We start from the raw sequence: 27,523 nt of genomic DNA on the forward strand, positions 1-27,523 counted from the left end.
TTTTCCAGTGGGAAGATACTGGATTAAATCTAGGGAGATCCAGGTTCAGTCCATTTCCTGCAGTGATTTATTTGATTGTGGTCACCAGGAGAGGGCAGGGATACATTGGGCTTTATTTTGGAGCTTTTATTTCTGTAAGATGCTCCAAGGTACCATGAGTGAGTTGGGCAGGTATATAAATAAATAAATAAATATATATATATATATATAAAAAAGCGAAATACCATTCACACATCATCACAAAATCTCCAGAACTGTAAAGCCTACAAACTTGAAATTTGGCACATATGTTCCTCTTGGCTTCTAGGTGCTCACTAAGAAAGGATTTTTCAAAATGACCATCAGAGCATTACTATTTCCTATATTATTATTATTAACAGGCTCTGATGCTAAGGAGTTCTACTTCCCCTCCCCACCTGAAAAGAAATCTGTTCCAAATGCAAAATGCAAGCAGAGGAGTTTCAGTTTCAGAGCACCAAGCAGCTGTAGAACAGAACAGTTGAGCTGAGCCACGCCCAGGCTCCTTGTTGTCTCCTTCTTGCTCATACAGCAAATACTGTTTCAGTTTCCAAACAGCCCTCAACTCTCTCACACACTGACAGGACGCTAGCCAGATGAATACCGATGGATGCTGGTAGGCAGAGGCAGAATTTCCCCCCCTTATTTTCCTCCCCCAAAACTAAGCCCAACCACATAGTTTCGTAGCAAAGCACAGGTATCGAGCTAGTTTTTTTATTAAATAAATAAATTGAAGAAATAACCTCAATCAACCTATCCCAGGCTACTGCCCCGGCTTATTTTTGTGAGGAAAAGATGCAGGGATAAAGCCAGTTTGGTCTAGTGGTTAAGGCACCAGGCTAGAAAGCAGGAGACTATGAGTTCAAGTCCTGTGAAAGCTGGTTGTGTGACTTTTGACCAATCATCAAGAGACTGTGAGTTCTAATCCTACCTTAGCCATGAAAATGGACTGGGAGGCTTTGTACTATTTACTCTCTCTCAGCCCACATCAAAGGGTTGTTGTGGGGAAAATGAGAGGCGGAAAGTGTGTTGGATATGTTCACTGCCTTGAGTTATTGGTGAAAATAATAAAAGTCAAGAGACAAACAAATAAATATTTGCCTATAAAGGCAAATATTTGCCTATAATTTGCCTATATTTGCCTTGGGCTCTTAGAGAAAATAAGTTTAATACGTCAGAGATAGGATTACTAATTTTATTAGAACAAAATGAATATACAGGCAGTCCTCAACATACGATCACAAGGGAGTCTAAAATTTCTGTTGTTAAGTGAGACATTTGCTAAGTGAGTTTTGCCCCATTCTACGACCTTTCCTGCCACAGTGGTTAAGTGAATCACTGTCGTTGATAAGTTAGTAACCTGGTCATTAAGTGAGTCTGGCTTCCCCATTGACTTCGCTTGTCAAAAGGTCGCAAAAGAGAATCACGTGACCTTGGGGATGCTGCAACCGTCATAAATAGGAATCAGTTGCCAAGCCTCTGAATTTTGATGACATGATGGTCAGGACGCTGCAATGGTCGTAAGTGTGAAAAATGGTGATAAGCCACTTGTTTCAATGTCTTAAAGTAACTGAATAACAGTCACTAAATAAACTGTTGTAAGTTGAGGAAGATAGGCAGATAGATAATGATATAGATAGATAAGATAGATAGATAGATAGATAGATAGATAGATAGATAGATAGATAGATAGATAGATAGATAGATAGATAGAGATAGATAGATGATAGATGATAGATAATAGATAATGATATAGATAGATAGATAGATAGATAGATAGATAGATAGATAGATAGATAGACACAGACAGATAGATGTATATATGTGTATATACAGATATACAGATGGTTTTCAGCTTTGTTTGGGTATTTTCCCACATCATGTGTATTGAATTTGTCTGTACACAAGCCTGATTATGGCAGATGAGATTCTGCGGAAATGTTACTACAACTTTAAAAGCACAACTATAATGACGTGGGAAAATACCCGAACAAAGCTGAATACCATACATGTAAATACCCGCGAAACTTAAGAAAACAGATATATAGATGTATATACTTTTTTTAGTGCCGTTGTAACTTTCAACGGTCACTAAACTAATTGCTGTAAGTCAAGGACTACCTGTATGCCCACTTTCAGTTCTGCGGTTTTAAGTATCGGGGCATAAGTAAAAACCATATTTCCCTTAGCAGTTCTTAAAAGTAGATAAATACAACCTCAGAGGAACTATAACGCCTGGCATGTTGCACCACCTCATCATTTATCTTACGAAAGGAAAGCCAAAATGGAGAAGCCGTGCGTGCAAAACTTAAGTACACCTTCACTGCTTCCATAGGTATGAAGCAGCACCCAGGTGCTGCTAATCAAGTGCCCTTGGTCAATTAATCATCAGCAGGTGTGACTACCTCTAATAAAAGCTGAAGTTCGGAGTTTGCACCGGAATTTCCAGGAGGGCCATTTTTCACCCTCCCAAAGGTCCGGAGGCCTCCCCCGGGCCTCTTGGAGGGCGAAAATGGCCTCCCCCCAGTGTTGGAAGCAATTGAAGAGGCTGGGTGTCAGGTGTCCCAGTAACGATGATGAATTATTGTGTCTCAGAGTTGGCTACTTGTCCGGATTTCAGCAGTTACCCACATTTAAATCATGAGTCTCGAGCCAAACTTCCAAAACTTAAGAAGGACTTATTGAGAGTTAACATACCGGTACTGCCTGGATGTATCGTAATTCATATTCACCAATGGGACACATCCATAGCTAAGAGTCATCAATCATGCTCTCCAGTTAGAATTTTGCATGGCAGAAACTTCAGTCACCTAGTTCCTATCTTTGAAAACATTTATGGAATGCAGTTTCGGTTTTGCAACTACATGCTGCACTGCTCCCCCCTCCCTTTCTGTTGGCAACTCTAAAAACACCAGAGAAATATTTTAGGAGTTGACACCCGGCCTCTGGAGCCCCTCCAGAAGCTGGAAACAGGCCAGCTTCTGGCCTTCCGGAAGGCTGTTCCCCCTGCCCCCCGGAGCCTCTGCGTAGATCCTGCACTTACCTGCACTGTGTAGAGACTCCGAGAAGGGGAGGGGAGGGGTGGGCAGGGCCAGCCAGTTGGTTGAAATACTGGTTCGGCAAACTGGATGAAAACTTAACATCCGGTTTGCCTGAACCAGTCCAATCCAGTAAAATCCCCCCCTGCCCATGACTAGGGGATTCTGGGAGTTCAAGGCCACACATCTTCAAGATTGAGAAACACTGTTTTAGCCTATTGACGTTTGTAGGTGTAGGTTACCTGTTCCACTTGTACTACTATCAATTGGTAATATGCATTTAAGTGTGATTTAGATACAGACTAACAGAGTTGGAAGGGGTCTTGTGGGTCATCTAGTCCAACCCAAGGCAGGCCCAGCAGTGAGGTTCTAGTTTGGGGTTGTAGGGAAACGATTGAGTCAACGTTGGATCAGAAAAGATGAGTTTTGAGAGACAAGGAGCAGATAGTCCATTTTTGCTCTTCCAGAAGGGACTCCAGAAACAGGCTCCCATTGTCTGAGGTGAGAATGATACGATTTGTAAGGCAATATAGGTGGAAGGCACCTGGTTGGAGAAGGTTCCTTCATGAGCCGTGACGGCACAGTGGTTAGAGTACAGTACTGCAGGCTGCTTCTGCTGACTGCTGGCTGATTGCAATTTGGCAGTTCGAATCTCACCAGGCCCAAGGCTGACTCAGCCTTCCATCCTATCGAGATGGGTAAAATGAGGACCCAGGTTGTTGTGGGGGCAATGGGCTGACTCTGTAAACTGCTTAGAGAGCGCTGTAAAGCACCATGAAGTGGTATGTAAATCTAACTGCCATTGCTATTGCCATGAAGTTTCGGTCAGTTGGAAAGAAGAACGAATTATCCTATTTAAGTTTAAAGTATGTGCATAGTCCTTAAAACCAGAATAGCAGAGGTGGAAGGGACCTTGGAGGTCTTCTAGTCCAGCCCCCTGCTCAAGCCATTCTGGGCAAATGGCTGTCCAATCTCTTCTTAAAAACCACCTGTGATGGAGCACCCACAACTTCTGGAGGCAAACTGTTCCACTGGTTGATTGTTCTCACTGTCAGGAAATTTTCACCTTAGTTCTAGTTGGAAAAAGTCTTCAATCTGAAAAATCAGTGAAGCTTTGCCATTTCAGTAGTCACAAAAACGTCTTGAGATATTAAACTATAGCCCCATCCCGTAATTTATAAACTCAAGTCATTATGCTCATTAATTCAAATTTGGCTCTATTTTCTCTTATCTTGCACATCCAACTTCTTTGGAATATAATTTCATCCTTTTCTTTGATAGTATTGCAAATTCTAAACATGAACAGCATGAGGGATATGTTTGCATGCAGCACCATGTGGCATATTTTTTTAGTCATTTCTATACTTGGAATATTCCTTCCAATATTTTAAGAAAACGAATCGATTTGGTTTGATTTAATGCTAGGTGAATTTTCTACAAATTATTATCTCTCCACTCAAACCATCTCACAATGTTGCCATTGTGGGGAAAATAGGAGCATCAGGTATGTACGTTGCCTTGAGCTTACCCAAAATAAAGGCTGGGAATGTTTTTAAAAAATAAATAATTTAAGGCAGAGGGATTCATTCATTTCTCCATTCTGGTAAGACAATGGGATTTCTTTTAAAATGGCTCTTAGAAAACCACATACCAATACTATCTCACAACTTAAATTAGTGTCTAATCAAAGGAATTATTAAGTTGGACACAGGCAATACTCTGTGCCTTATTTATTTAATCTTGAGTTTGTATTTATTGTTTGCTCTTGTGTTGTTACGGTTGAAGCTGAAGTATTCATTGACAGGTAGGACATTGCAATGTATGATTTTATATACTATACTTAGATCGGACTAAAGGAGGCGTAGTTCTAGGTTTTCTAGATCTAGAATGTATTCAATTTATATGTTGCTCACCTGGCCACTGCGTAACTGGCTTAAAATAAAATAAAAATGACAATGTAAAACATTAAAAGCACAAGTAAACATTAAAATGAACAACGATGGCTAACAAATACACACGGAACAAATATACAATGGGATGGAAGAATAATGCTTGCCTGGCTATAATTTACTTACTTATTTAAATTCTCCTACAGTAATTGTTGCAAGTTTTAATTTGAGCTTGTATATTCAAAAATATCTGTGCTAAGGGGATATGAATGAAAAGAAGTTTAATGAAAAGAAGGACTAGGCATGACATGCTAGCAGTGTTCCAATATCTCAGGGGCTGCCACAAAGCACCTTAGCCACGAAAGGCAACTGGATGACCTTGGGCCAATCACTAGGAAATGGAGAGTTCTAGTCCTGCCTTAGCCATACAAGTTAACTGGGTGATTTTGAGTCTCTCTCAGCCCAACCCACCTCAGAGGGCTGGGGTTGTGAGAAGAATAGGCGGAGGGAGGGATATTAGGTGTGTTTGCTGCCTTAAGGTATTTGCAAAAATAATAAAGATGGAATATAAATAAACAAATAAAAAGGCAAGGGCTACAAATCTGTATTTATGATTTCCAGATACGTTGCTTCCTGCAAAGCTTCCAGAGCATTTAAGATTGCAGTTTCCACCAATCCCAGCTCCCATTGGGATGATGGGACCTGTAGTTCAAACTGTCAGGAAAGGGGCATTAGGCTGGAGGAGATGTAGCCAAAACTGAACTAAATTCATTTTGCTTCCTCCCCCCCTCCCCCACACCTCCGATTCCATATTCCAGCTGCAAACACCTCTAGGTGAGCATTAGCCGTGCCTCCCTGGCCCTTAAATTGGCTTTAATAATGATGATTGTAACCTAGGGGGATACAACGGCGTGGAAAACATCTGTCGGGAGATCCTCCAAGTGGGAGCAGATGCTTTGAAGCAGAAGGTGTCTGCTCAGCTCAATACGGGATCTGATTTGGATCAGGTAGCAAGTGATGGGAACTTCGCTCAACCTGGAAAGCAGCCACCTGGTCAAATAATCCCTGGGAAAAAAAAAAGGAAGCAATTTTGTTTGCAGATGAGAAATAATTGACTTCTGTTGTTTGACATGCAACCTGCAGACTCCCCGTAGAAGAGGTGCCAGATGGAAGGCTTGTCTTTTTGCTCTAAGTCATAACAGTTTGTTTGGTTTTGGTTTGGTGTGTGTAGGTGTGAGGGGAATCCCACACTCCTGCCATTTGTTTTGCAAACTACGATTAAAGCAAACCATGCCGCAGGTGAACACACAACGCTGGCAAAGACGGAAGAAGAGTTCTGACATTCTTTATATATATATATATATATATATATATATATATATATATATTAAGAAAACAAATATTATATATATATATATATTGGTTTTTAAAACAAACATAAACCAAGAAAACATAAAAACATCAAATCATCTTCCATATATGTCCATACAGTGTGCCGGTTGGTTTACAAATTGTTTTGTGCTTCCATTTCATAGTCTTCAATTATAATTACATTGTATATAATCTCGTATTTTCAATCAATATATTAAATACATTAATATCATTATTAATCAATCATTTGACTATACTTTTATTCATTCATGTTTTCCAAAATGATCATATTTTACTTAATTTGTTTTATAACAATTCGTATCATCGTCCCTGATCTATCCTAGAATCATTTTGTAGATATAATTAGAAAAGAATACATCTTTATATATTTATTATTTTCTAAAAGTCTACATATTTCATTACTATATTTTATTGTCTAAGCATTGATAGAAAAGATCCCAAATTTTATAAAATTGTTTATCATCTTGTTCTCTAATTTCAAATGTCAATCTACTCATTTCAGCACATTCCAATATTTTCTTAATGATTTCCTCCTCTGATGGTGTTTTCTCATTTTTCCAGTTTTTAGCAAATACAATCCTAGCCGCTGTTAACACATTTACAATCAGGTATTTCAAGTCTTTACTATATATTTCAGGTAAAATTCCCAATAAAAATATTTCTGGTTTCAAATCTATATGCTTTTTTGTCATTTTTTCCAACCACATGTGGATTTTAGTCCAGCATTTTTTAGCATCCGCACAAGTCCACCATATATGGTAATATGAGCCAGGTATCTGATGACATTTCCAACATTTTTCGGATTTATTCTTGAACATTCTTGCTATTCTTGTAGGGGAAAAGTGCCACCTGTAAAACATCTTATATAAATTTTCTTTATATGCTGTTGACATTGTCATTTTATAATTTTGAGACCACAATTTTTGCCATTTCTCAAGATCAATCCCATATCCAAAATTCTTTCCCCAAGTAATCATAGTTTCTTTAACTTGTTCCTCTTCTAGTTTAATTTCTAATAAATATCCATAGAATTTTTTTATCACCTTTTCATCAGTACCTGTCAAGATCTTATCTAAGTCAGTCAGTTTATCATTGAAACCTTCTGTTTTAGAATCTTTATCATACCTTGAATGTATTTGCGCATATGAAAACCAATTCATCTTTATACCTTGTCCCTCTAGTTTTTGTATAGATTTAAGTTCACCCTTTTCATTCAATATTTCACCATATCTAACTGTTTGTTCCTTCTTGTATATTATAGGATAAGAAAATGCTTCAATAGTCGATAGCCAGACTGGAATTTTCAAATAACATTGTCTTTTAATCTTCTCCCAATTTAACCACAGAGACTCCCGTATATAATGTCTTCTAAAGTACCCCTGTGTTTTAGTTCCTTTATACCATAAAAAAGCATGCCACCCCAACAACAGATCATGTTATCCATTCCTTAACCCACATCAAATTTGTAGCTTGGTAATACAACTCCCAATTAGGCAAACCAAATCCTCCTCTTATTCTAGCATCTTGCAAAAAGATGTTCTGACATTCTTAATGCCCGCCCCCCCCTCCCCCCATCAGCACCGAAAGGAATTTTGGAAAATGTTGCTCGTTACTGGTTCTCTTTTCTCATTCTGGAAAGGATTAACAGAGTGGGAAGGGATCTTGTAGGTCATCTAGTCCAACCCCCTGCCCAGGTAGGAGACACTACACCATTTCTGACAAATGGCAGTCCAGTTTCTTCTTGAAAGCCTCCAGTGATGAAGCTCCCACAACTTCCGAGGGCAACTTCTATTCCATTGGTTGATTGTTCTGTCAGAAAATTTCTCCTTATTTCCAGGTTGAATCTCTCCTTGATCACTTTCCATCTATTATTCCTTGTCTGGCCTTCAGGTGCTTTAGAAAATAGCTTGACCCCCTCCTCTCTGTGGCAGCCCCTCAAATATTGGAAGACTGCTATCATGTCTCCCCTGGTCCTTCTCTTCACTAGACTAGCCATGCCCAGTTCCTGCAACCATCCTTTGTATGTTTTAGCCTCCAGTCCCCTAATCATTCTGGTTGCTCTTCTCTGCACTTCTTCTAGAGTCTCAACATCTTTTTATAGTGTTATGACCAAAACTGGATGTGCAGTACTCTAGGTGTGGACTTACTAAGGCTTTACAGAGTGGTATTAGTACCTCCCTTGGTCTTGATTGTATCCCTCTATTTATGCAATTTAGGATTGCACTGGCTTTTTGGGCTGCCACCACACACTGTTGGCTGGTTGTCCACTAAGACTCCAAGATCCAGGAGTACAGATAGTCCTTGACTTATAACAGTTCATTTAGTGACCGTTCAAAGTTACAATGGCACTGAAAAAAGTGACTTATGACTTTAGAATTCAAACAAACCAGCACTTCCTGAATAACGTGCCAGACTTAACAATTGTCGGTAAGAAAGTATGGATAGTGGATATGGCAGTAGCTGGAGACAGCAGAAGAGAAGAGAAGGAACTGAAGTTAATAAAACATAAAAACTTGCAAACAAAACCTTCTTTTGTCTTTGCCAAAAGAAAGCGGAGGGTAGTACCAATACAGGTAGTCTTTGACTTACAACTGGTTAGTAACCGTTCACGGTTACAACAGAAGTGAAAAAAAGTGACACAACCGTTTTTCACACTTATAACTGTTGCAGCGTCCCCATGGTCACAGGATCAAAATTCAGATACTTGGCAATTGACTCATACTTATGACAATTGCAGAGATCATGTGATCCCCTTTTGCGACCTCCCGATAAACAAAGTCAATGGGGAAGCCAGATTCACTTCACCAAGCCTGAAGAAGCTTCTTGGATGAGAAGTGAAATGTCTTCAAAGAAAGTCCAGAAAGTCCAGTTGCCTCTTGAAAAAAGAAAAAAGCACTTTTAGGACCACCATGACCTGGAGGACTGAGCATCTCCATAAACTGCGTTACCAACTTAACGATGGCAGTGAGTCACTTAATAATTGTGGCAGGAAAGGTCGCAAAATGGAGCAAAACTCACTTAAGCAACGTCTCACTTAACAACAGGAATGTTGTGCTCAATTGTGGTTGTAAGTCGAGGACTCCCTGTAGTTACCGTGAGGTTTTTGGTAGTTCTAAAGAGACAAGAAGGATTAACTCTGTGGCTGCACAAGACCATAAGCCTTAAGAACAAAGCGAGAATTGAGAAGGCAGCAACCGACAGCAAGGGTCACCTCTGCAAAGAAGCTGAAGAAATAGGGGATAACCTGATTACGTGCTGCAAGAAGATCACACAGACTGACTACGGACAACAGCATGACAAAGTAGCAACAATGGTGTGTTGGAAGGTAACTTCAGAAATAGAAATAACAGAATAACAGAGTTGGAATCTCCAGTCTACAGTACAGTCCCTTCAGCAGTTCCAAGAAGGCTTCACACTCATTTGCACCCTGAGAACACAGATAAACCTCCAAGTGGCCACAACGGCTCTCTAAAAAGGATGCAAATGACCAGCTGTCTGCAAGGAGTATAAACCCTTCCATTCCCCACCATCCAGTCAGAGCTGAAGAAGCTTCTTGGATGAGAAGTGAAATGTCTTCAAAGAAAAAAAAAAAACAGAAAGTCCAGTTGCCTACTGAAAAAGCACCTTTGGGACAACCATGACCTGGATGACTGAGAATCTCCATAGACAACAGAGTTGGAGGAGGACCTTGGAGGTCTTCTAGTCCAACCCTTTGCTCAAGCAGGTGACTTTCTATCATTTCAGACAGGTGATTGTCCAATCTCTTTGGCAGCAGCCAAAAAAGCTAATGCAATCCTAAATTGCATTAACAGAGGGATGCAATCGAGATCAAGTGAGGTACTAATACCACTCTATGAAGCCTTAGTAAGACCACACCTAGAGTACTGCATCCAGTTTTGGTCACCACACTATACAAAAGATATTGAAACTCTAGAAAAAATGCAGAGAAGAGCAACCAGGATGATTAGGGGACTGGAGGCCCAAAACATATGAAGAAAGGTTGCAGGAACTGGGCCTGGCTAGTCTAGTGAAGAGAAGGACCAGGGGAGACATGATAGCAATCTTCCAATATTTGAGGGGCTGCCACAGGGAGGAGGAAAGGGTCAAGCTATTTTCTAAATAGCTGAAGGCCAGACAAGGAATAATGGATGGAAACTGAACAAGGAGAGATTCAACCTGGAAATAAGGAGAAACTTTCTGACAGTGAGAACAATCAACCAATGGACCAGAGGTTGCCCTCGGAAGTTGTGGGAACGCCATCACTTGAGACCTTCAATAAGAGATTGGACTTCCATCTGTCAGAAATGGTATAGGGTCTCCTGCTTGGGCAGGGGGTTGGACTAGATGACCTACAAGGTACCTTCCAACTCTGATTTTCTGTTATCTGTTATCTTAAAAAACTCCAGTGATGGAGCAGCCTCTGAAGGTCTGCAAGAAATACTATTTGCCTGCAAGCAAGAACTGATGGGACCATAAAATAGAGAAAGTAATAGAGAAAAAAGTGTTCTGGGACTTTAGAATTCAAATAAACCGGCCCTTGCCGCAAAACGTGCCAGACTTCACAATCGCTGGTAGGAAAGAAAATAAAGTTTGGATAGTGGATGTGGCAGTAGCTGGAGACAGCAGAATAAGAAGAGAAGGAACTGAAGATACTAAAACATAAAAACCTGCAAATAAAATCTTCTTTCGACTTTGCCAAAAGAAAACAGGGATGGTATGAATATTGGTAGTCCTCGACTTACAACCGTTCGATTAGTTACTGTTCAAAATTTCAACAGTATCAGAAATGTGACATGACCATTTTTCACAGTTACAACCTTTGCAGCATCTCTGTGGTCATGTGATGAACGTTGAGACGCTAGTCAACTGGTTCATAGTTATGACCATTGCTGTGACCCAGGATCAACCAGGTTGCTAACGTATTAACTGCCGTGATTCACTTAACAACTGAGGCAAAGAAAGTCCTAAAATGGGGCAAAACTCACTTAACAAATGTCTCACTTAGCAACAGAAGTTCAGGAGTTCATTGTGATCATAACTCAAGGACTACCTGTAGTCATAATTGCCTTGGGTGAAATCCAGCACGGCTGTCTCCCTAAGTTTGCCCAAATTCACGTTCTTTGCATCGATGATATCATTTAACCACCTCCATCCTCTCCCGTCCCCTTCTCCTTTCTCCTTCCATCTAGGAGCCTGGTGACCAGAAGACCTGACTCTCTTAAACCTCCATCTTCTGGAATGCCATAAAGAGCCAAGATATGTAGAATAATAGAAAATGGACCTTGGAGGTCTAGTCCAAACCCCTGCTCAAGGAAAAAAATCTCTATATCATTTCAGACAAATGTTTGCTCAATCTCTTCATAAACACCTCCAGTGTTGGAGCATTCACAACTTCTGGAGGCAAAGTCGTTCCACTGATTAATTGTTCTAACTGTCAGGAAATTTCTCCTTAGTTCTAGGCTGGATCTCTCCTTGATTAGTTTCCACCCGTTGCTTCTTGTCCTGCCCTCAGGTGCTTTGGAGAATAGCTTGACTCCCTCTTCTTTGGGGCAGCCCCTGAGATGTTGGAAGACTGCTATCATGTCATCCCTAACCCTTCCTTTCCTACCCCATTCGAGCAACCGTTCTTCATACGTTTTAGCCTCCAGTCCCCTAACCATCTTGGTTGCTCTTCTCTGCACTCTTACTAGACTCTCAACATTTTTTTATTTTGTGGCAACCAAAACCAGATGCAGAATTCCAAATGTGGTCTTACCAAGATATTATAAAGTGGTATTCACACTTCCCGTGAACTTGATTCTTTCTTTCTTTTTTTTTACTTTAAAAAGCTTTTATTGAAATTAAAATGTTAAAATACAAATGTATCTATGAAAAGGAAAATGAGTCGGTCCAATTCACCATCGTTCTCTGACCGTACAAAAACAAATCTTGGCTATATTCATACATTCCAAACGTTGATTCATTTCAACAGGTTCTCATCAATCATATACTTACATATACAACATGACTTGCAACTTGGAACAATTGGTATCAATGGATAGACATTAAAAATACGGAAGGTATAGGTCAAAAATAAGTTTTGTGTTTTTTTTACTTTTTTTAATCTTGATTCTTTCTATCCCTCTTTCTATCCCTAGAATTGTGTTGGCTTTTTTGGCAGCTACAGCCCCTGCCTGGCTCACCTTTAACTAGGAGCCCTGGTGGGGTTGTAGCCTGCAGATGGTGGTGTTAGCATCACAGGAGGTGGTTTTTCATTGAGAGGGGAGCCACTTTTATTGTTTTTTTGCTTTTTTTCATGATGCATGCATTTATGCCATTGTTGCGAGCTGCTCAATTCGTGTTTTTTTAATATAGGCAGACCTAAAGTACCAATAAAAGAGAATACAGTGCTTGTAGCTCAGGGTTGAAATGAGGGGTCCCTGGTGCTCTCTGAGCCTGGTTATTTCCTTGCAGACGTTTCATTACGCAAACTGGGTAACATTATCATTGCTAGCAAGGAGTGGAGTTTTCTCTCCGTTTATACAGGTAGTCCTCAACTTACAATGCTTCGTTTAGTGACCGTTCAAAGTTAGAACAGCCCTGAAAGTGGCTTAGGACCATTTTTCACACTAACGACTGTTGCAGGAGCCCCATGATCACATGAGTAAAATTTGGATGCTTGGCAACTGACTCATATTTATGACGTTTCCAGTGTCCCCGGGTCATGTGATTGCCTTTTGCATCCTTCTGACAAGCAAAGTCAATGGAATGGAATGGAACAGAATGGAGAATAGAATAGAATAGAATAGAATAGAATAGAATAGAATAGAATAGAATAGAATAGAATAGAATAGAATAGAACAGCACAGCACAGCACAGCACAGCACAGAATAGAATAGAATCACAGAGTTGGAAGGGACCTTGGAGGTCTTCTAGTCCAACCCCCTGCTCAGGCAGGAGACCCTATATCATTTCAGACAAATGGCTGTCCAATCTCTTCTTAAAAACTCCCAGTGTTGGAGCTTTCACGATTTCTGGAGGCAATTTGTTCCACCAGTTAATTGTTCTAACTGTCAAGAAATTTCTCCTTAGTTCTAAGTTGCTTCTCTCCTTGATTAGTTTCCACCCATTGCTTCTCATCCTGCCTTCAAGTGTTGGGAGAATATCTTGACTCCCTCCTCCTTTGGGGCAGCCCCTGAGATATTGGAACACTGCTATCATGTCACCCCTAGTCTTTCTTTTCATCAGACTAGAAATACCCAGTCCCAGCAACCGTTCTTCATATGTTTTAGCCTCCAGTCCCCTAATCATTTTGGTTGCTCTTCTCTGCATTCTTTCTAGAGTCTCAACATCTTTTTTACATCATGGCGACCAAAACTGGATGCAGTTTTCAATGGGAAAGCCAGATTCACTTAACAACCATGTTACTAACTTAACAACCATAGTGTTTCAGTTAACAACTGTGGCAAGAAAGGTCGTAAAATGGGGCAAAAAGTCACTTAACAAATGTCTCACTTAGCAACAGAAATGTCAGGTTCAATCATAAGTTGAGGGCTACCTGTATTCTAGTGGCTTTCCCTGACAGTGTTGGTGGGAGTGGTCTTAAGGTCTTTGCTATTTCAGTCTATTATTTATTTAAATGTTTTTATTACCTTTATTAAAACTGCTGGGATGAATTTGCCAGCCACTATCACCTTCCAGGTACGATGCAATTTTAATTGGATCCAGAAACTCTTGTATATACTGTATTGCACAGAGGTGGCAACTTGAAGGATTTGGATTGCCTGGGTCTTTTCATAACATAATGACAGGATTGGAAGGAACTTGGAGGTCTTCTAGTCCAACCCCCTATTTAAAACAGGAGACCCTAAACCATTCTGGACAAATGCCTCTCCATTCTCTTCTTTAAAAATTTACAGTGTTGGAGCCCCCACAATTTCTGGAGGCAAGTTCTTCCACTGGTTAATTGTTCTAGCGGTCAGGAAATTTCTCCTTAGTTCTAAGTTGCTTCTCTCCTTGATTAGTTTCCACCCATTGCTTCTTGCCCTGCCTTCAGGTGCTTTGGAGAATAGCTTGACTCCCTCTTCTTTGTGGCAGCCCCTGAGATATCGGAACACTGCTATCATGTCACCCCCTAGTCCTTCTTTTCATCAAACTAGACCAGAGGTCTCCAAACTTAGCAACTTTAAGATTTATGGACTTTAACTCCCAGAATTCCTCAGCTAGCTATGCTGGCTGGGCAATTCTGGGAGTTGAAGTCCACAAGTCTTAAAATTGCCAAGTTTGGAGCCTCCTGAACCAGACATACTCAATTCCAGCAACCATTCTTTATATGTTTTAGCCTCCAGTCCCCTAATCATCTTTATTGCTCTTCTCTGCACTCTTTCTAGACTCTCAACACCTTTTTTACTATCATAGCAACCAAAACTGGATGCAGTATTCCAAATGTGGCCTTACCAAGGCATTATAAAGTGGTATTAAGTTCACATGATCATGTTTTTATCCCTCTGTAGATATTTGGTTGTTGAAGAGTGCTGGCTGGTTCAGTTTGTGCTCACAGACTTATTCAGCATGTACCACAGGGAGGGGGGGAACTAGGTCTGCACCAAAAAGACAAGTGGCATCCTGTGGCATCAGCCGTGGCCTTCTCTCATCACCAGTGTCGCCTGGTGCTCATGTGTTGCATTGGGGAAAGTCTGGTAGTGGCTGGATTTACGTGATCATATGAAATGCTGTTATATTCCTAGCAAAGTGATACCTATTTATCTATTTGCATGCCACATGCTTTCAAACTGCTAGGTGGGTGCAAAATTGAGGCAAGTGACAGGAGTTCACTCGGCCATGCGTTGTTAGGACTCGAACTACTGGAGCTGAGACCAACTCTAGCATCTTTGAGCCACTGAACCAATCGCACCTCTTTAAAGATGGTTATGAGAAGCTGTATAAATTCCTAGGCAATCTATGATGAAGGCTTAAATGTTCTGCCTCAGGACTATTGTAAATTCCATGGGTCTTAGAACATAGAATAACAGAGTTGCAAGGGACCTTGGAGGTCATCTAATCCAACCTCTTGCTCAAGCAGGAGAGCCTCTACCATTTCAGACAAATGACTGTCCTATCTCTTCTTGAAGGCCTCCAATGATGGCGCATCCATGACTTCTGAACGTAAGCCCATTCCACTGATTGACTGTTCTCTTTAATTGGGTTTGCTTAATACGGATTGGAGTGTTCATGGTTGACATTAGTAAACCTGATAAAGAGTCTTTCTCAAATGGCTTGTACAATAGTAGAAGTACCCAAAGGTGTTTTTTTCAAAAGACAACTGGACTTTCTTTGTTTTTCCTTGAAGACGTTTTGCTTCTTATCCAAGAAGCTTCTTCAGTTCTGACTGAATGGTGGAGAGAAATGGAAGGATTTATACTCCTTGCAATCCTCTGGTCATGATGGAAGAATAGAAATCCTTCCATTCTCCACCATTCAGGTTGGCTGATGTCCACTGCTCCTGATTTTTCTCTGCCCTACATGTTCTTGGATCAACTGAAGCAGGCAGTTTCTCCTCCTCATCACTGACTGGCTGCAGCTATATGCTTTCCCCACCTGAAGCCTCAGGGCTGTCCGGTTGCAGCTGTGCTTCAGCCACACACCCCTCAGATGGCTGCTTGAACCCATTGACCAACTCTCCTCCAGAGGTGCTCGGAACTACTTCATCTTCCTCCGAGCTGACATCTGGGGAGATAACTGGGGAAGCATCTGTATGGCAGTCATCACATGTGACTGCGTATTACCACATTTTTTTTTGCCAAAACCAGTGTGTATTTCTGGTTTTTGGTCCATAGTGAACAATTGTTTAATGACTTCAGTGGTCACTGAACAACCACCATTAAAGTTTGTAAAGTTAGGTTGGCCATGTGAGTGACCTGTTTTGTGACCAGTGTGACTTACGACCTAATGACTGCAGCAGTGACTTCACAACCACTCTAAAAAGAATTTTGTATTTCCCCTGAAACCCCAAAACAATAAAAGAGGAAGAATAAAAAAGGTCATAAAACCGAGTTGGTCATATGGGGTGACCTGTTTAATGACCACGGTAATGGGTCCATTATAGTCATAAATTGAGGACTACCTGTACAAGTAATCCTCGACTTACAACAGTTCATTTAGTGACCATTCAAAGTTACAACATAACTGAAAAAAGTGACTTATGACCATTTTTCACACTTACAACCACTGCAGCCTCCCTATGATCATGTGACCAAAATTTGGATGCTTGGAAGTTCATTCGTATCTATGAGGGTTGCAGTGTCCCAGGATCATGTGATCACTTTTTGTGACCTTCTGACAAGTACAATCAATGGGGAAGCCACTTAACTACCATGTTAATAACTTAAGCACTGCAGTGATTAAGTTAACAACTGTGGCAAGATAAGTTGTAAAATGGGGCAAAATCCACTTAAGAGCAGTTTCACTTAGTAACAGAAATGTTGGGCTCCATTGTGGTTGTTAGGAATGATAGTCACCTAACAGTTGGGTTGGCAATATGTAAACCAGGATAGTCATTTAATACTGTATCTTTAAGAGAATGCTGTAATTGTGATTGGCTGAGGTTCCTCCAACAGCCATAAGATAGAGCCAGAAACCTGGTTTCTCTTTCTTTGCATTTCCTGTTCTACCGTTTTGCCTGATCGTTGTTCTGCTTGGATTGCTGTGAGTCTTGCAACTGTTAGCAAACTCCGTTTACTGAACTCTGTTTATGATACTTGACTTCATTTTTGGATTATCTCTGGACTGATACTAACTGCTTTAACTGTGTATGATTTGGACTGTTTGTTGGACTTTGTTCACCCGTTTACTGGAAGTAAAACCTACATGTTATTCAACATCACTCTCACTACGTTTCCCTGAGTGCACTGATTCTCCTAATGGGGAATACCTCAACAGTGGTCATAAGTTGATTACTCGTCGATAGATTATTATTTTTTCCCCACGATGATCTGATGCTAACCTGGTTCTTTTGGTCTTCCAAAGGAATCCTCATTGTTACCATAACTGTGTCCATTCGCTTTGCTGCTGCTCATCTTCTTCTCTAGTTTCCTTGCACCTTTCTGTGTGTTATGTACGGGAGGGGGAGAGATTTTCCAATTTTGTAGAAGATTGTCAAGTGACCGGAGTAATAAGGTTGCGTTCTGCCCTTGTGAATTTGACAGAAACTCCATCGGCTGACATCTAGAAATGAAGCAGATCTCCCCAGCTTGGGAGCCAGCTTAATTGCATCTCAATATCAGTTGTTAAAAGTAAAATTATTGTGATTGGCTGGCCTGGCAACCTGAAAGATGCTGTTGTGTGAACACAATAATTACTATGTGTGAATATGTTAGGCTGCTGGGTGTGGAATTCAGCCTTGGGGGGTTAGGTTTAATTTGAAATGTGACTCTTGTTCCTCTCTATGGTTGCCTTCTCTTTATGAGACAGGCCCTGAATGTCACCACAATACAGCACAAGGGGAGAAGATTTGTGTCACACCATCCTTAAAGGCACAGGCACTAGGCCAGAACACCAGGGGCAATTCAGATTTTAAGCCGTCCTCATGCTCTCTTTTGCTATCTCTCTTGTTATGTATGCTGTCAGGTGGTGTTTTATCAGGAAAAAAATAGGAAAAACAGACAGCTGAAAATATACAGAGAGAGAGAGAGAGAGAGACAGAGAGAGAAGAGAGGAGAAAAAGAGAGAGAGGAGAGAAAGGAAGGAAGAGAGAGGGGGGAGAGAGAGAGAGAGAGAGAGAGAGAGAAGAGAGAAAGAGAAGAGAGAAAGAGAGAGAAGGGAGAGAAAGAGAGAGAGGGAGAGAGAGAGAGAGAGAGGAGAGAAGGAGAGAAAGAGAGAGAGAGAAAGAGAGAAGAAAGGGAAAGAAGAGAAAGAGAGAAGAGAGAGAGGAGAGAGAGGGGAGGAAATAAGAGAGAGAGGAGAGAAAGAGAGAGAGAGAGAGAGAGAGAGAGAGGAGAGGGGAGAGAGAGAGAGGAGAGAAAAGAGAGAGAGAGGAGAGAGAGAGAGGAGGAAATAAAGAAAAGAGAGAGGAGAGAGAGAGAGGAGAGAGAGAGAGAGAGAGAGAAGAGGAAAAGAAGAAAGAGAAAGAGAGGAGAGAAAGAGGAAGGAGAGAGAGAGAAGAGGGGGAGAGAAGAGAAAGAGAAGACAAAGAGAGAGAGGAGAGAAAGAGACAGAGGAGGGAGAGAGAGAGGAGAGAGAGAAGAGGGGGGAGAGAAGAGAAAAAAGAGAGGAAAGAGAAAGAGAGGAGAGAAAGAGAGAAATAGAGAGAGAGAGAGAGAGAAGGGGGAGAGGAGAGAAAGAGAGACAGAGGGGAGAGCGAGAGGAGAGAGAGAAGAGAAAAAGAGAGGAAAGTGAGGAGACTTAGAGGAACAAATGTTCCCAAAGCCCAGCTATGGACAATATATTTCTTTTATTTTTCCCATTTCACTGAAATTAATAGCAAAATGGTCCTTTTAGGCTAAAAGAGCATGCAAAATCCACAGGAATCCAATGTGTAGCTTAGCCCAAACCACTTTGCATTCTCTCTCCCAGCCTTTGTTACAAAAGTCTAGCAAAATTACCCTGTGTTTCTTACGGTAGATAGGGATGTATTTTTATACATAAGATATATTAGAAAGTTTTCCCTCAATGTATTTGGAATGTTCATTCCAAATCTTTACTGCTGTTCACCCTAAAAATATTAAAGCGGGGAAGAAGAGGAGAAGGGGAAGGAGAAGAAAGAAGAAAGAAAGGAGGAGAAAGGGAAGGAGAAGGAAACTGTTTTTTAAAAATCCAGAATAAAATACTGCCCAACGTTGCATTATGCTATTTTTTTCCCCCTCCCTCTCTTTTCCTTTGCTGTCCCTCAACATTTGGGGAAGCTACTAGTTCCCTCGAAGGCTAAAATGGGTAGGAGGAACAAGCAGTGATTTTCAATGGCTGCTCCTATTTATTTTATTTACTTTCAATTGATATAGCTGCCCGCCTCGAAACCATGGCTTCTGGGAAGCTAAAAAGGTTAATAACATTTGTAACATTGATTAATGGTTATAACAGTTCATAGCCAACGTAAATAAGAATGTAATAAATACTTAAGCAGCAGCTGAGATGAAACCTCCAAAGCCACCAAATCAGCATCCATTCCAGGAGCTCTGTTGTGGAGTTTGGCCACCATGCACGGTGCCATAGCTAAGTCTTCAAGGCCTCGTGAAAAGGCCAATAGAGTTCACCTCATCTCTAGAGGAGGATGCTCCCAAGGACGTGTGTGTGAATTTAACTACAGGTAGTCCTCAACTTACAACAGTTTGTTTAGTGACCGTTCGAAGTTACAACAGCACTGAGAAAAAGTGACTTAATGGCCATTTTTATGACCATTGCACTATCCCTATCCCTATGTGACTTACCTTCGGATAATTGACAACTGACTCACATTTATGACTGCTGCAGTTAGCAAGCAATGTTAACGGGGAAACCAGGTTCACCGAACAGCCGTGCTACTAATTTAAGAACTGCAGGGATTCGCTTAACAAATGTGGCAAGAAAAGTCGCAAAATGGAGCAAAACTCACTTAACAAATTTCTCAGCAACATAAATTGTGGGCTCCATTGTGGTTGTAAGTCGAGGACTGCCTGTACTTCAGGCAGGCAGGGCTGTTTGGAAAATAAAACAATATTGTCTGCTTAGAATCATTGGAAAATACAAGACTTGCATAAATACCTACGAAAGGTGATCTTATCGGTCTTAATTAGACTCTCCCAAACAGATTTATTAGAGCTTTGCTTGGCCTAAAAATAAATAAAATGGATGTACTTGAATATGGCCCTTGGTTACCTTTTCATTGCCACAGCTGGAAGAGGCTGAAAGAAGCTGCCTCTGTCAGTCGAGGAATTGAGAGCCCTACTATTGTGTGAATTTTCTGTCTTCTGCACAGTAGTGGATTTTTAAGCTGTGCAGATGCAGATAGATAAACTTAACAAGACGTCCAAAACGAATTTTTGCTTTTAATTGACTTTCACTTTATCTAGTGTATCTGGACTAGAGAATTTGGGGTGAATAGAATAGAATAGAATAGAATAGAATAGAATAGAATAGAATACTTTATTGGCCAAGTGTGATTGGACACACAAGGAAGTTGTCTTGGTGCAAATACTCTCAGTATACATAACAGAAAAGATACATGCATCAAGAATTAAGAATCATAGCGTACAACACTTAATGTTAGTCATAGGGTACAATCAACAATCAAATCATACTAGGAAACAGTCAATATAAATCGGAAGGATACAAGTGAAAAAAGTTACAGTCCTACAATCACACGTGGGAGGGGATGGGTGATATGGAGTGATGAGAAGATTAACAGTAATAGTAGTGTACACTTTGTAAATAGTTGAACAGTGTTGAGGGAATTATTTGTTTAGCAGAGTGATGGCTTTCGGGGAAAAACTATTCTTGTGTCTAGTTGTTCTGGTGTGCAGTGCCCTATAGCATCGTTCTGAGGGTAGGAGTTGAAACAGTTTATATCCGGGATGTGAGGGGTCTGTAGATATTTCCACAGCCCTCTTTTTGACTCATGCAGGATACAGGTCCTTGATGGAAGGCAGGCTGGTAGGAACTTTGATGAAGAGATGCTATAGCAGGGGTATCTCAAGGCCCTTGGGTCGGATCTGGACTGTGGGGTCCTTAAATCTTGCCCGCGGAGCCAGCCTGGAAATAGCAAAGGACCAGCCACGGTGCCTCTGCAAGTCAAAATGGCGCACAGGGGGCCACATGTAGACTCCACACACCATTTTTGGCCTTGATGGCCTCCTGCAGCACTCTGCTGGCCAAAATGAGGCACAAGGGGCCCCCGCACTCCATTTTGACCAGCAGGGCGATGCAGGAGAGCGTCTAGGCCGAAAATGGGGAACGGGGGCCTCATATGCCCCCCGTGCCCCATTTTGGCCTGTAGGGTGCTGCAGGAGGAGTCCATCCCATCTCCCCCCCCACCTCCCAGCTGGCTCGTGGAGAACTACAATGCTGATCCAGCCCACAAAGGAATCCAGTTTGACACCCCTGTTTTATAGCTTTCAAAATTGTATTGTGTTTTTTATTTATTTCTTTGTATCTCGCCTTCCTTAATTTTAAAAACACCGGCAGTCTTCCAATTACAACTGAGACCAAAATTTCTATGGCTAAGTGAAACAGCTGTTAAGTGACTTTATCCCATTTTACGACCTTTCTTGCACACAGTTGTTAAGTGAATCGCTGCGGTTGTTAAGTTAGGAATACAGCTGGAAACTGAACCTGGTTTCCCCAAATGAGTTTGCTTGTCAGAAGGCCGCAAAAAGGAGAATCACGTGACCACGAGTATGCTGCAATGGTCATAAGTATGAAAGACAGTCATAAGATATGTTTTCAATCCATTTGTAACTTTGAATGGTCAGTGAATGAGTAAATTGAGGACTACCTGTAACTGTTGTGGTTAGCTGGCAGCAGGTACGGACAGCTAAGGAGAGCCAGGACTCAGATGAGGGGCCAGGACCATTAGGGAGTGGACTGCTGCCTTCAGAGATTGTGGAGGCTGGCAGCAGCGATGAGGAGGTTCCCGAGGAGCCTGTGCCAAGTGTGCATGCACGAAGGATTGCACAGAGGAAAGAGCAGCTGCAGCAGCACAGGCGACTCGGGAGTAAGGCTGCAAGGTAATGGCCCCTCCTTCAAGAAGATAAAAGCCAGCTGTGAATCAGACGTTCTTTGGAGGAAGCAAAAAATGTTTTGAAACTCCAGGCTTGTGGACATTGCAGTATCTTAATTGGTATTTGAAGACTCTTGTGTTGTGAAATATTTCTTATCTGTGATTCTTGGCAGCCTCGCACAGTTTTGGCGAGGTTTGTGCTTATCAAAGTTAATTAGTTAATTAACTGGGGATTTGTAAGACTCATTAAAAGGTTTCTGTTCCCTTTGGTTATTGTTTGTTTTATTGGAAAATGGTTTGGGTCACAACAGTAACTCAAAGCGGTGAACATATCCAAAACACACCTTCCTCCACTCCTACTTGAACAGGGGGCTGGACTAGAAGACCTCCAAGGTCCCTTCCAACCTGTTATTGTTATCTCCTTTGTTATCTCCTAGTTTCCTTCACAACAACAATGAAGCTGGCTTAGCACAGGTAAATTGCAAGCTATGGGAGAGAAAGAATTATTTGGAATCAAGGCAAAAACTGAAAATTGACAGGCAAATGTGATTATTCAAAACTGGCGGGTTTTTTTTTTATATCAGAGGGGAAAGAGGAATTTGGCTGCCAGCTGACTGAGGGGAATGTTAGAAGCCCCTCGGGGACTCAGGCCTGTTAATCCAATCTGATTGGTCTGTTAATCCAATTTGGCTGTGTTAAGGAGCTACATCAACTCCAATTCCTCCCTTGGCTATGGAGAAAACCCAAGAGAAAGCAGTAAGATCTGTGCCCCCAAAACAAGGAGCCGTTTCTGCTGCTCCTACGGACACCTTTTTTTTAAAAAAAAACAAAAAACAAAAAAGCTATTGCAATGTTTAAAAGAGAAATGCAGAAAAATCTCTACACCAATTCTTAAAAAGTAATGGGCAACAAATCAAAAATGACTTGATGACAGGTAATCAATCAAGTCTCCAACCAATTAGTCAATTATCCACATCAATAAATATTATTGTTATGGTTGTGACACAGTCAGCCAGATGCTCAGATTATATTTGGCATTTTTATCTACCTAGTGAGTTCTTCCCAAGTTCCTAGGATAGGGCAGATGTTGAAATGTTGTGGTGCTAACAGTGTCGCTGCAGGATGTAAGCCGTTCTCAGTAAAGCTGCCATTTGCAATTGACAGATGGAGGTTTTGTCAATGTTGGTGGTGCTCAGGTGGTGTTCCAGATGTTTTGGGATGGCGCCCAAGGTGCCTACCGCTGTTGGTATTCTCTTTGCTTCTTTTTTCGCCACAGCCATTCTATTGGGGGGGGGAGGGCTTTATATTACACTTCATTGCAAAGTCGTCCAGATGTTTAGACTGGACTTGGCGTTTTTATCCAGCTGGGATAAAACCTGTGATAGGCAGATGTTGTTGTTTCACGATATTAATGGTTTTGTTGTAAGATGTAAGCTGTTCATTATTATTGTTATGGCTGGAAATGGTTTGCACTGTTTTTGAAGCCATCATCACTATTTTTATTATGCTGATTATATTTTTATCCCATTCTCTCTCTCTCTCTCTCCCTCTCCCACTCCCTCTCCCTCTCCCTCCCTCCCTCTCTCTCACACACACACACGTGTGTGTGTATGTATGTATGTGTGTGTGTATATATATATATATGTGTGTGTGTGTGTGTATGTATGTATGTATATATATATATATATACACACACACACACACACACACACACATACATACATATATATATATCTTAAGTTTTCGCGGGTACTTACATGTATTGTATTCAGCTTTGTTCGGGTATTTTCCCACGTCATTATAGTTGTGCTTTTAAAGTTGTAGCAACGTTTCAGCAGAATCTCATCTGCCATCATCAGGCTTCTGTATTGTGTTCATCTGTGAGTCAGACTTTCACAGCCATTTCTGTTTTAAATTTGGTGCTAGCCTACTGCTGTGCCAGAATGGTTTTTTTTCTTTTCTTCATCCTGATTGGTTGGGAGTCTTGGTCTGTGTTTTTTGGTCTTGGAGTTTGCTGTGTTCTGCTTGATTGGTCTTTCTAATATCTTCTGTCTGTTTTGTGGCTTTTTTTGTCTTGATTGGCTGGCAACATTGTGTTCCTGTATTGGAGGCTTTTAGTGCAGCTTGGCTCCGAGTAAATAGACAGCTATCATGAAACCTAGTTTCCTAATAAATGGTAGCCTGGCTGAGGAATTCTGGGAGTTGAAGTCCACAAGTCTGGAGTTACCAAAGCTGGCCTAGATATTGATGGTTTGAATCTCTCTCTGTATACTGATGCTTCTCTGAGAACAGCAGGCGGGGCAATGCCAGCGAGGTGATAGTTCTTATCTTTCAATTCAATTCAGAATTTCAATTTCGAATAGAGCTGGAAGGGACCTTGGAGGTCATCTAGTCCAGCCCTCTGCTCAAGCAGGAAACCCTATGCCATTTCAGAAAGTGACACTATTCGTTCTTTTCTTAAATACCTCCAGTGATGAAGCACCCACCACTTCTGGTGACCAGCTGTTCCACTGGTTAATTGTCCTCACTGTTAGGAATTTCTCCTTAATTCCAGGTTGCTTCTCTCCTTGATTAGTTTCCATCCATTGTTTCTTGTCCTGCCCTCTGGTGCTTTGGAAAATAAGTTGACTTCCTCTTCTTTATGGCAGCTCCTCAGATACTGGAATACTGATATCATATCACCCCTGGTCCTCCTTTTGTCTAGGCTAGCCGTATCCAAATCCTGCAACCATTCTTCATCTGTTTTAGTCTCCAGGCCTTTCATCATCTTAGTTGCTAAGATGATGAAAGTCCTGAAAGCCAGCTAGAGAGGGGTAGTTTTAAGGCATCCGATAATAATTCTGCTAGCTTCATTTGATAGACCTCCAAAGTTCCTTCCAGGCCTATGGTTCTAAATGGAGATTGCAGGCTCTCCTTCTCTGGAAGTTTTTTTTTTTTTTTTAAAGGCTAGACAGTCATATTCTGAGGAAGATTGATGGTCTTCCTCTATCTATGGTAGACTCTTTAGAATCTCTTTCAGTTTTGCAATTCCTTGATTCTGTGGTTCTGAAAATTCGGTGAACTATGCAAAGCCTAAACCAAACAAAACGCATTATAACTTCAAGTAGTGGGAGGTCTGATTGAAAGAAGCCCACCCCCCCACCCCATATGTTAGGATTATCTAGTGATGCAAAGACCCTTTGGTGCAAAGGAAGGGGGGAAATGTGTGGAAGGCACACCACTGAAATAATTTTCTCACCTTCCAAACGCAATCAAGATCTAACCCAACTGCTCTGTCCACACAAGCCTTTTGATGTCATGATTGAATTAACCCATTTTATGGTTACACGTCCAACATATTTTACTGTAAGCTAACAGAAGTCACTTTGGTTTGCAGGAAAAGGTTATGTCTACACACACACACACACACTACACACACGCACACAACCAGCCACCACGTTTCAAGTTGCATGAATGTATTATTCACGAAGGAAGGTCCCTTACCATCTCAGATAAGCCTGTTTGGCAAACAGTTAACTTAACAGTTGGGGTGAAAGTTTGTCTACTGCTTGAAATTTGCAAAGTGAACTATTTGTGGCTCTGGGGATTTGGGCCAAAAGAAAGTTAAGGGGAAACATCATGATGTCTTTTAACATAGAATCATACAGCTAGAAGGGACCGGAGAGGTCTTCTAGTCCAACCCCCTGCTCTAGGCAGGAAATCCTTATATCACCCCGGTCAAAGGGTTGTCCAGTTTATTTTTGAAAACCTCCAGTGACGGAGCCCTCAATCTCCGCAGTTTCTTCTGCAGAGATCCAGGTTTGCTTCTTCGCAAGGCTCTCCACCCTCGTCTGAAAAGCGGGGAGCAGAATTTTTGAAAAAATGGAGGTTAACCTCGGCTTGATGTATTCATTCTGTCCTCTTCTCCTTTGAACTCAATGTTCCACTTTCCCTTCTTTTTGTCCTGCTTGGGGAAATTTTAGAAACAGATGCAAAAGGCAGTTTCATACCCCTGATTTATAGCACTTCCCAACCTCGGGGTGATATTATGGGCTGCTGCATGAATGCAGCAACGGTTGGGTTGTTCCAGCGATCTCTAAGGAGCCAGAAGTGAATTGCAGGAGCCGAGACCCTGATCTCAAAATGGGGCTCAAACAGAGGTGGGATTCAGCAGGTTCTGACCAATTCAGGGGAACCGGTAGTGGAAATTTTGAGGAGTTCAGAGAACCAGCAAATCCCACCTCTGACTGGAGATTTTACAGTATCCTTCCCCTGCCACGCCCACCAAGCTGTGCCCACAGAACCGGTAGTAAAAACATTTGAATCCCACCATTGGGCTCAAAGGATCTCTACCCTTTGGGTCAGTAATCAACCACTCACTGGATCATCCCTCAACTCAGACAATAGGACAGTATCACTCAGGTATGGTAGCTGAGAGGCTGGGGAGATTTCTTTCTTTCTTTCTTTCTTTCTTTCTTTCTTTCTTTCTTTCTTTCTTTCTTTCTTTCTTTCTTTCTTTCTTTCTTTCTTCCTTCCTTCCTTCCTTCCTTCCTTCCTTCCTTCCTTCCTTCCTTCCTTCCTTCCTTCCTTCCTTCCTTAATATAACTCTATATTGGTGACAGGAAGGGCACCCAGCCAGTAAACACTCAGCTCCATTCGGTTGCCCAGACTCCATCCTGCAAGGGATTATGGGGTCATGTAAAGAAGATGATTCTACAGGATTCTCCTTGTCTTACAATTGGTTGCTTCACAGCTGTTGAAAGTTATGATCATGGCCTTGAAAAAATGACTTACAATCCACATTCAAAGTTCTGGCATCCTGCCCCCCCCCACTTCCCATCATCGCATGACCACATTTTGACCATTCGGCAAACATTGGCGTTGCCCAGCAGTTGCATGACCACAATTTAAGACATTTTCACTGGAACCCGCTGATTATTTCCATTAAGTGGTATGCAGTTTGCTTGCACACAAGTAGAGGTGGCAGATCAGGGTTAAACCTGGCTAAGTTTGGGGTGGAGATGTAGCATACAATCTATTTAGCACTTTGGCAGATTTATTCTCATTTTATTGATTGATGGATTCCATTTATATGCCACCCATCTCATTCTACAAAGTGACAAATTTATGGTGCTGTGGGATGTGGAATTGCAAATATGGAGAAGTGTGCAGTGCCACTATAGGTAGATTATATTCAAATCCTCTTTATAATCATGGTGTTTACTCTCTCTCATTCTCTCTCTCTCAAAATTTCTGTACTTATAAATCTGCAGAACATGTAACTATAACGTGATCAGCAACTGCATTATAATTTAGACTGAAAATACAGAATAACAGAGCTGGAAGGGACCTTGGAGGTCTTCTAGTCTAACCCCCTGCTCAAGTAGGAGTTACTATACCATTCCAGACAAATAGTTATCTAACATTTTCTTAAAAACCTCCAGTGTTGGAGCATTCACAACTTCTGGAGGCAAGTCATTCCACTGATTAATTGTTGCCAGGAATATTTCTCCTTACTTCTAAGGTTGCTTCTCTTCTCA

At 41.3% G+C, this 27,523-nt stretch overlaps 1 protein-coding gene across 1 annotated transcript in view; it reads left to right on the top strand.

Moving 5' to 3' along the window:
• The window catches only part of LHX1 (LIM homeobox 1), a 62,436-nt gene that overhangs the window by 28,567 nt on the left and 6,346 nt on the right, over positions 1-27,523 (top strand). The gene's annotated exons all lie outside the window — the stretch shown is intronic.

This window comes from Pseudonaja textilis, chromosome 1, assembly GCF_049901715.1.
Source record: "Pseudonaja textilis isolate UNSWEBS1 chromosome 1, rPseTex1.2, whole genome shotgun sequence".
Classification (NCBI taxonomy): domain Eukaryota; kingdom Metazoa; phylum Chordata; class Lepidosauria; order Squamata; family Elapidae; genus Pseudonaja; species Pseudonaja textilis.